At 37.8% G+C, this 6,633-nt stretch overlaps 1 protein-coding gene across 2 annotated transcripts in view; it reads left to right on the forward strand.

Moving 5' to 3' along the window:
* Positions 1 to 1,867: 1,867 nt before the first annotated feature.
* LOC107695139 (interleukin-2 receptor subunit beta-like) overlaps positions 1,868 to 6,633 on the forward strand; it is an 11,335-nt gene continuing 6,569 nt past the window's right edge. For both annotated transcript variants that reach the window (XM_016494953.1, XM_016494954.1), the window contains exon 1: positions 1,868 to 1,942. The gene's annotated coding sequence lies outside the window, so the exon portion shown is untranslated. The remainder of the gene's footprint in view (positions 1,943 to 6,633) is intronic.

Raw genomic sequence — 6,633 nt, forward strand, 5'->3', positions numbered from 1 at the left:
TCGAGACTGTTTTCTTGTTTTGCTTGAGTGTCAATCCCTCCCTCTTCCCTTCACCGAGACAACTGACCTTTACCAGATAAGCGCATTACGCGTCTCGTCGGCCCACCTCACACTTTGAGTTCCTGTTCTTGATACAGCATCAAATGCTGATTGTTCTTAGTAAGTTGAGTTTTTTAAACTCTGTGTTCTCACCTGAATCATCTTGCATCATAGTACAAGACTGTTAACTGTAAGATACCAAACTGTTAACAAAAAGAAACCCTGAGGCTGTGCATGTAGCTGTGGGCATGTAAGTGAGGCTGAATTGTTGGGCAATCATTAGTGTTCATTCTACTTTTTTCTTTCATGATGCAAAAATATAAATAATGACCTAATGTGGATTAGGATATATTCTTGCTAAATCTGCAGAGATCACCCACACCTTAAAGAAATATTTCACCCAAAAATGAAAATGTACTCACTCTCAGGTCAGCTAAGATGTAGGTGACCAGATTTGGAGAAATGTAGCATTACATCACTTGTTCACCAATGGATCCACTGCAGTAAATGGGTGCCGTCAGAATGAGAATCCAAACAGCTGATAAAAACATCACAATAATCTGTAAGTAATCACTCCAGTGAAGGGAAAAATTGTGTTTGTAATAAACAAATACATCAAAATGTTTTAACTTAAAACGGTTGCTTCTGGCTAAAATACAAATCTTCCATCCATAATACTGCTTTCTTCAGTGAAAAAGTCTGAATCAGGAGAGAAATATGATCAGATCAAGCCCTGTTTATAAGTCCAAACAGTTCTAAACAAATATGTTGGTGCATTTTGAGATGAGAGGACAACAGGTGATTTCTCTGGACTGGAGGTAGTGTTATTCTGGATTATAGACTCGTATTTTGGCTAAAATCATAAGATTTATTTATTTATTTGTGAACATCCCCAAAATCTTGCTTACAGTGTGCAAACCCCTTGAATCCACTTGAAACCTTGTTTGATACAATGTGCAAACATCATTGACTTGTGGTATTGTAATATTGGACAAATTTTGCCGCATCCATTAGCAAATTTACTCATGCACACATGAAGTGTTGCTAAGTTTCTAAATAAATATTTTATACATTCTAAATTACATGCATACTTATAAAAGATGATAAAAACACAGATTCTTTTCCCTCAGTTATTTTTTTCTATATAATTTTGGATATCCTTACACTTCAGCAGAGCCCTTTTGTCAGTGCATGTGTATTCTTGCATGCATGCATGCATATATGCATGTTTATGTGTATGTGTATGTGTGTGTGTAGTCTGTGGGTAAAAAAAGCTCGTATGAAACAGGATGTGGTCCTCATCAAACTTTTGTGCTCTGAGCACCGCTCAGGCACCGTGTTGAGCCCAGCTTGGGGCCCAGGTGGTTAATATTTACTCTCATCAGAATCCAAGAAATTCAGTCTTTCCAGGCCTTCCCAATAACTTGTAACAATCTACGCTTTCTCTAAAATCAAACTTCAGACTGTCACAAAACTATGCATACTCAAAGACAGAACAATACAACATACATAAATAATAATAAAGAAGAATAACACTTGCATCAACGTTTCGAGCCCATCTTATTTCTCTTCTGGCCCTTTGGCCTTTTGATTTAATGTTTCATTCTTTGTAAATTTGTCAGCAGACTCTGTGGTTACTCAGTCATATAACGAGAAGAGAGGAAGAAAATGCAATTGTCAAAAGAGAGAGAGAGAGAGTTCAGATGAGTAACAGAAAGGAAGGAGTAGAGTGTTAGAGAAAGAGATCCTTCTGACAGATGGAGGTAGAAGGGGAGGGGCAGAGAGAGCGAGAGCGGTAAAGGGAGGAGGATGAAGGGTTGGGGGTCAGGTAGACAGAGAGACAGACCTCAGCATCCATGGTGCCTGCGCAGACAGCTGTTTAACACACAGCTGAAAGTGAAGGGTAAGTCTTATACTTCCAATATTAAATAACTGCTGGGCTGAGCAATGATGTATTGTATCTGATAAGAGCTGACCTATTCTGACGTAAAAAAAAAAGACGTAATGTCATGTATACTGACCCTAAAATGAATGCCATTGCATGTCAAACCAAGCAGCATTTATTTCAAATAAACATTTCACAAGAAGGAATTTGTTAGGCTTTAAATGATAAATCAATAGATATACCGTTGAAGACTCAATGTGTTGTGACATTTTGTAGTTCTAAATCATTCTGGAACAAGATGAGAACCGACTTCATCTGCTAAAAATCACCCTGCTGCTTAAAAGTAATCGCAAAATGACTCAAGAAGTGAGTAGAAAGGTAGTTCTGAGAAATATTCTAGCATAATTTATTTCTAAATGCCACTTTTAGCCAGATATTTTGTTGTCTAATGCAACAACCTACATTTTAAAGAGTGACTTCAGGGTCTAGATACTTTCTGGTCACTGTATGGGTTGATTATTAGTCGTCAGTCGTTAGTAAATAAATGAGTGGTGAATACTCATTATGCTTTGATAAATAAACTTTTAACTGTGCACTTGGAATGTACAGGTTAGTTCGTATTAATCTTCAGGTGCTCTTAAGAATAACCCAAAAGCTAGGAAATGCTGAAGTGCATGTGAAACCGAGAGTGTGAACCATATGTTTGCACCGATCACTCAGATTAGGAGTTGAGGTTCAAACTTGTGTGTCAAATAACCCATATTCAAATTACTCATCGGTCACTTTTAAAAGTGTTAAAGTAAAACCGCACCGTCAGTGTTTGCTGTAGAGTGTCCTGTCACTGTTTAATATCTCTCATCACTTTGGCCGTTGGTATACATGTATGCCTTTTTACAAGAAGTCACCTTACGGTTACAGCTAAGGGTTTCTGTTGTTGTCTGTGGGTGTCGTTTTGTAGTGTAAGTGGAAATTGCCTGTATACAGGTTGACCACCCACTCACAAAGAGGGGCGCGCTGCTGACAATGGCCCACTCAGCAAAAGAGCCAAAGGTAGCTTGCGTCATATATGCACATCTAAAACTCATCTTTAGTTGACATGAACTTAGAAAAGTTCATGTCAAGAATTTTGCAATGGAATTCAATATGCGTGCTCTGCAGTTTAACGTTTTCTTTGGGCAACATCCTGTCAGGTAGAAAGCCACAGCAATGCCATTTAAAAGTGAAAGTCTGAATTTTAAAAATTAAAGATCCTCTGGCTGACTGGCTGATTGCATTTTTATGCAAAAATGCAACATAAACCAGTCAACGAATATGTACAAACATTAAGAACCACTTGAAGGGAAATTTAACCCTAAAATGAATACTCATCCTCATGTCGTTCTAAACATTTTTCAACTTTTTAGTTCAAAACATCATCTTCCTCATGAGGAATATATAGCGCCGTTACGTTTCGGACGTCCCGAGTTTGAGTCCCGGCTTGCGGACCTTTCCCGATCCTTCTCTCTCCTACTTCCCTTCCTGTCTAATAACTGTCCTATCACAATAAAGCATAAATGCCAAAAATAAATATTTTTTAAAAAAGTAAGAAAGAAAATTGTACAGGTTTGGAACAGTATGAGATTATAAAAGCCTGTTTAAGCCAGGAAATTCAAAAAAATGTAAAAAAGTAACTGCGACATTTTATCTCACAATTCTGACTTTTTTCTCACAATATGAATTTATATCTCACAATCAGTATTTGTTTTATTTTGTTTTTGCAATTTTGTGAAAAATTCTGTTAGAATTGCGAGATATAAACTTGCAATCCTGAGAAGAAAGATCTGAATTCTGAGATTTAAAAAAAGTTGCAATTATATAAAAAAAAAAAAAATGCGAGATGTAAACTCAGGAGTCAGAATTGTGATATATAAACTTCGAGTTGTGAGGAAAATAGTCAGAATTCAGAGTTGCGCGAAACAAAGTCTGAATTGTGAAATATAAACCCAGAACTGCAAGGATTACCTTCGGAATAGGCTTCCATATGAGGGTGAATAAACAATGACAGAATTTACATTAAACTAACATTAAAGGAACAGTTCATCCAAAAATGATAATTTAGTCTAATTTTTTCCAGACTTCGGAAGTGAATGGCTACCGTCAGCTGTTTGGTTACCAGCATTCTTCAAAATATCTTCTTTTGTGTTCATTAGAAAAAGAAACTCATACAGGTTTGGAACAACATGAGGGGGAGAAAATGAGGACAGAATTTTCATTTTTGGGTGAACTATCCATTTAAACTTCAATGCAAGGCTTGTTCACGCCAAACTATAACAATAACAACAACTAGGCTACTGGCAGCCAATTGGAGCTAAAGCATTTCAAGCGTTAGGAGACATAGGCCTAAAAGCGTGCACTATACTAAATGGATAAAATTTTATTCTTTCATTGCATAGATTGGATTGTTTTACCGTCCCAGTTCAGTGTGACTAACTTAGTCTTCCTTCCCAGGAGCAATATGATCTATTTTGTGCATTTCTATATGTGTCACTTTCACCCACAGGTACATTTGCGGTCGCGCTCTTAGTCATATCTCCATAGCGACAGCTTGTGACCTTAGCACATGAGTTATTAACAGATCATCTGATTACCGTACTAGATATGATCATAGAAATTGATATTTAGAAAATAGATTAAGACAACCACCGTCGTGCTGCATTGAAACCAAGTGTTAACCTCACGCTCTTGTAAATAAAGGTTCCAAAAGGGGATTTTCACAGTGATTGATGCCATAGAAGCACCATTTGATTCCCTAAAGAATCTTTCACTGAACAGTTCTTAAAAGAGCAATTTAATCATCTAAAGAACATTTTTCCACTATAAAGAATCTTTTGTGCAGTAGGAAGGTTCCATGGATGTAAAAGGTTCTTCACAGAAGAATAGATGCCAAAGAACTTTTAAAGGAGTCATATGATGCGATTTCAAGTTTTCCTTTCTCTTTGGAGTGTTACAAGCTCTTGGTGCATAAAGAAGATCTGTAAAGTTGCAAAGACTAAAGTCTCAAATCCAAAGAGATATTCTTTATAAAAGTTGAGAGTCAACCACGCCCTCCTAAAACGGCTCGTTCTAACAGGCCCCCACATGTCTACGTCACTATGTGGAAATATTAGCATAATGCCGCCCAAATGTGCACGCAAAGAAAGAAGGCGTGGTTTGGTCAGCTGGCCAATCACAGCAGACTGCACTTGTCACAGGAGGGGGCTTTGTTCAAAACGAGGCGTTTGAGAGAGGCAGGGCATAGAGGACCTACAATAATGTACAGTATTTTTAAAATAATGTGTTTTTTGAACATTAAAGCATGTCAACATATTCTGTTACACCAAATACACAAAATAATGATCTTTAAAAAAGCATCATATGACCCCTTTAAGAATGTATGGCCACTTTCACACAGCAGCAGAATACAGTTGTCTGTCCTGTATTTGAGTCCCTAATACGGTTACGTTCACATACAGTATGGTTATTTACGGGTGTGACAACCGCATTCTATAACCGAACTCACACCCGTACATTTTCAGGATTCACAACCGCATTCTCAGAACACACGTGCTGTGTGAACGGAACAGGACTGGACAACTAGTTGTCCGTCACATAATACAGTGGGAGAGAGAGCCGCTTTGCTGCAAAAACGTGCGTCTACCATGTATTGCGTGTTTTCATGAATGGTTTCAGTAACTTACAGTAACGGAGAAATGAGCTGTGTGTCATCTGAAAGTTTTCTGAAAATTCAGTCAGTTTTTTCTCAACCGGAGCCGCTCCCGTCAGTTTTGTGTTCTGCACACGACTCAAATGATCTCTCTCTATCTATACTTATGGATGGGAGAAACTGCAACGTGTAAATTGGCGAAATAGTCCCACCTTATAAATGAAAGAGCCAATCGCTGATTGGTAAAGTCACTGACAAATCGCTGATTGTGTCACTGCAGCAGCCGTTAGAAGCTCCGGTTCCCATAGAAACCTGAGGCTAGGGCTGCGTTCAGCCCCGACAAAACGGTGCAAAACGTTTTTTAAACGGAAACGGTGGTGCGTTGAACACCCTGTTCTGATGACGCAAGAGTTGCAACTATGGCAGCTGAGAAGGCCATTCTTTGTGTTCTTTTTGAAGAATTTTCGGAGCCTGATGAAATCGGTATAAATACGTGTTTTACTGCAAAATACGCTCGATGTTATTGTCATATTTACCATTATATAATCAGAGGAATATAAGTTTTTGAAAGTGTCACTCCACAATACAATAGCAAAATATATAAATATGTATAGTATTTTTATGTTACATTAATCAGTGTCTAGCACACCTTCCTGAGGAAAGGATGGACCAGACGACATTGCAAACATGCTTGTTTGTCTTTCAATAACGGAGGAGTGGTCGCTGGCGTGTGGCGAATAGCGAAAAGTGTACGGAACATGGTTAGTCTACGTTACTAAATGATATTTAGACAGACTTAAATAATTTCCAGATCTATACTTGTGCTCTTATTATTTCAGTTATTGTGCCTTTAATGTAAATAAACATGAGCAAACAATATACTTGCTCTTGTGAATTTATTTTGATGTTAATTACATTGTGCAAGCAGTCTCTTTAATACCGCGTGGTTTATATACATGTTGCTGCTGATTGGGCTGACATGTTTGACACACCCACCAAACAAGAGAAAACGTATCTCAAAACCTGA

This window comes from Sinocyclocheilus anshuiensis, unplaced genomic scaffold (assembly GCF_001515605.1).
Source record: "Sinocyclocheilus anshuiensis isolate Anshui unplaced genomic scaffold, SAMN03320099.WGS_v1.1 scaffold434, whole genome shotgun sequence".
Lineage (NCBI taxonomy): Eukaryota > Metazoa > Chordata > Actinopteri > Cypriniformes > Cyprinidae > Sinocyclocheilus > Sinocyclocheilus anshuiensis.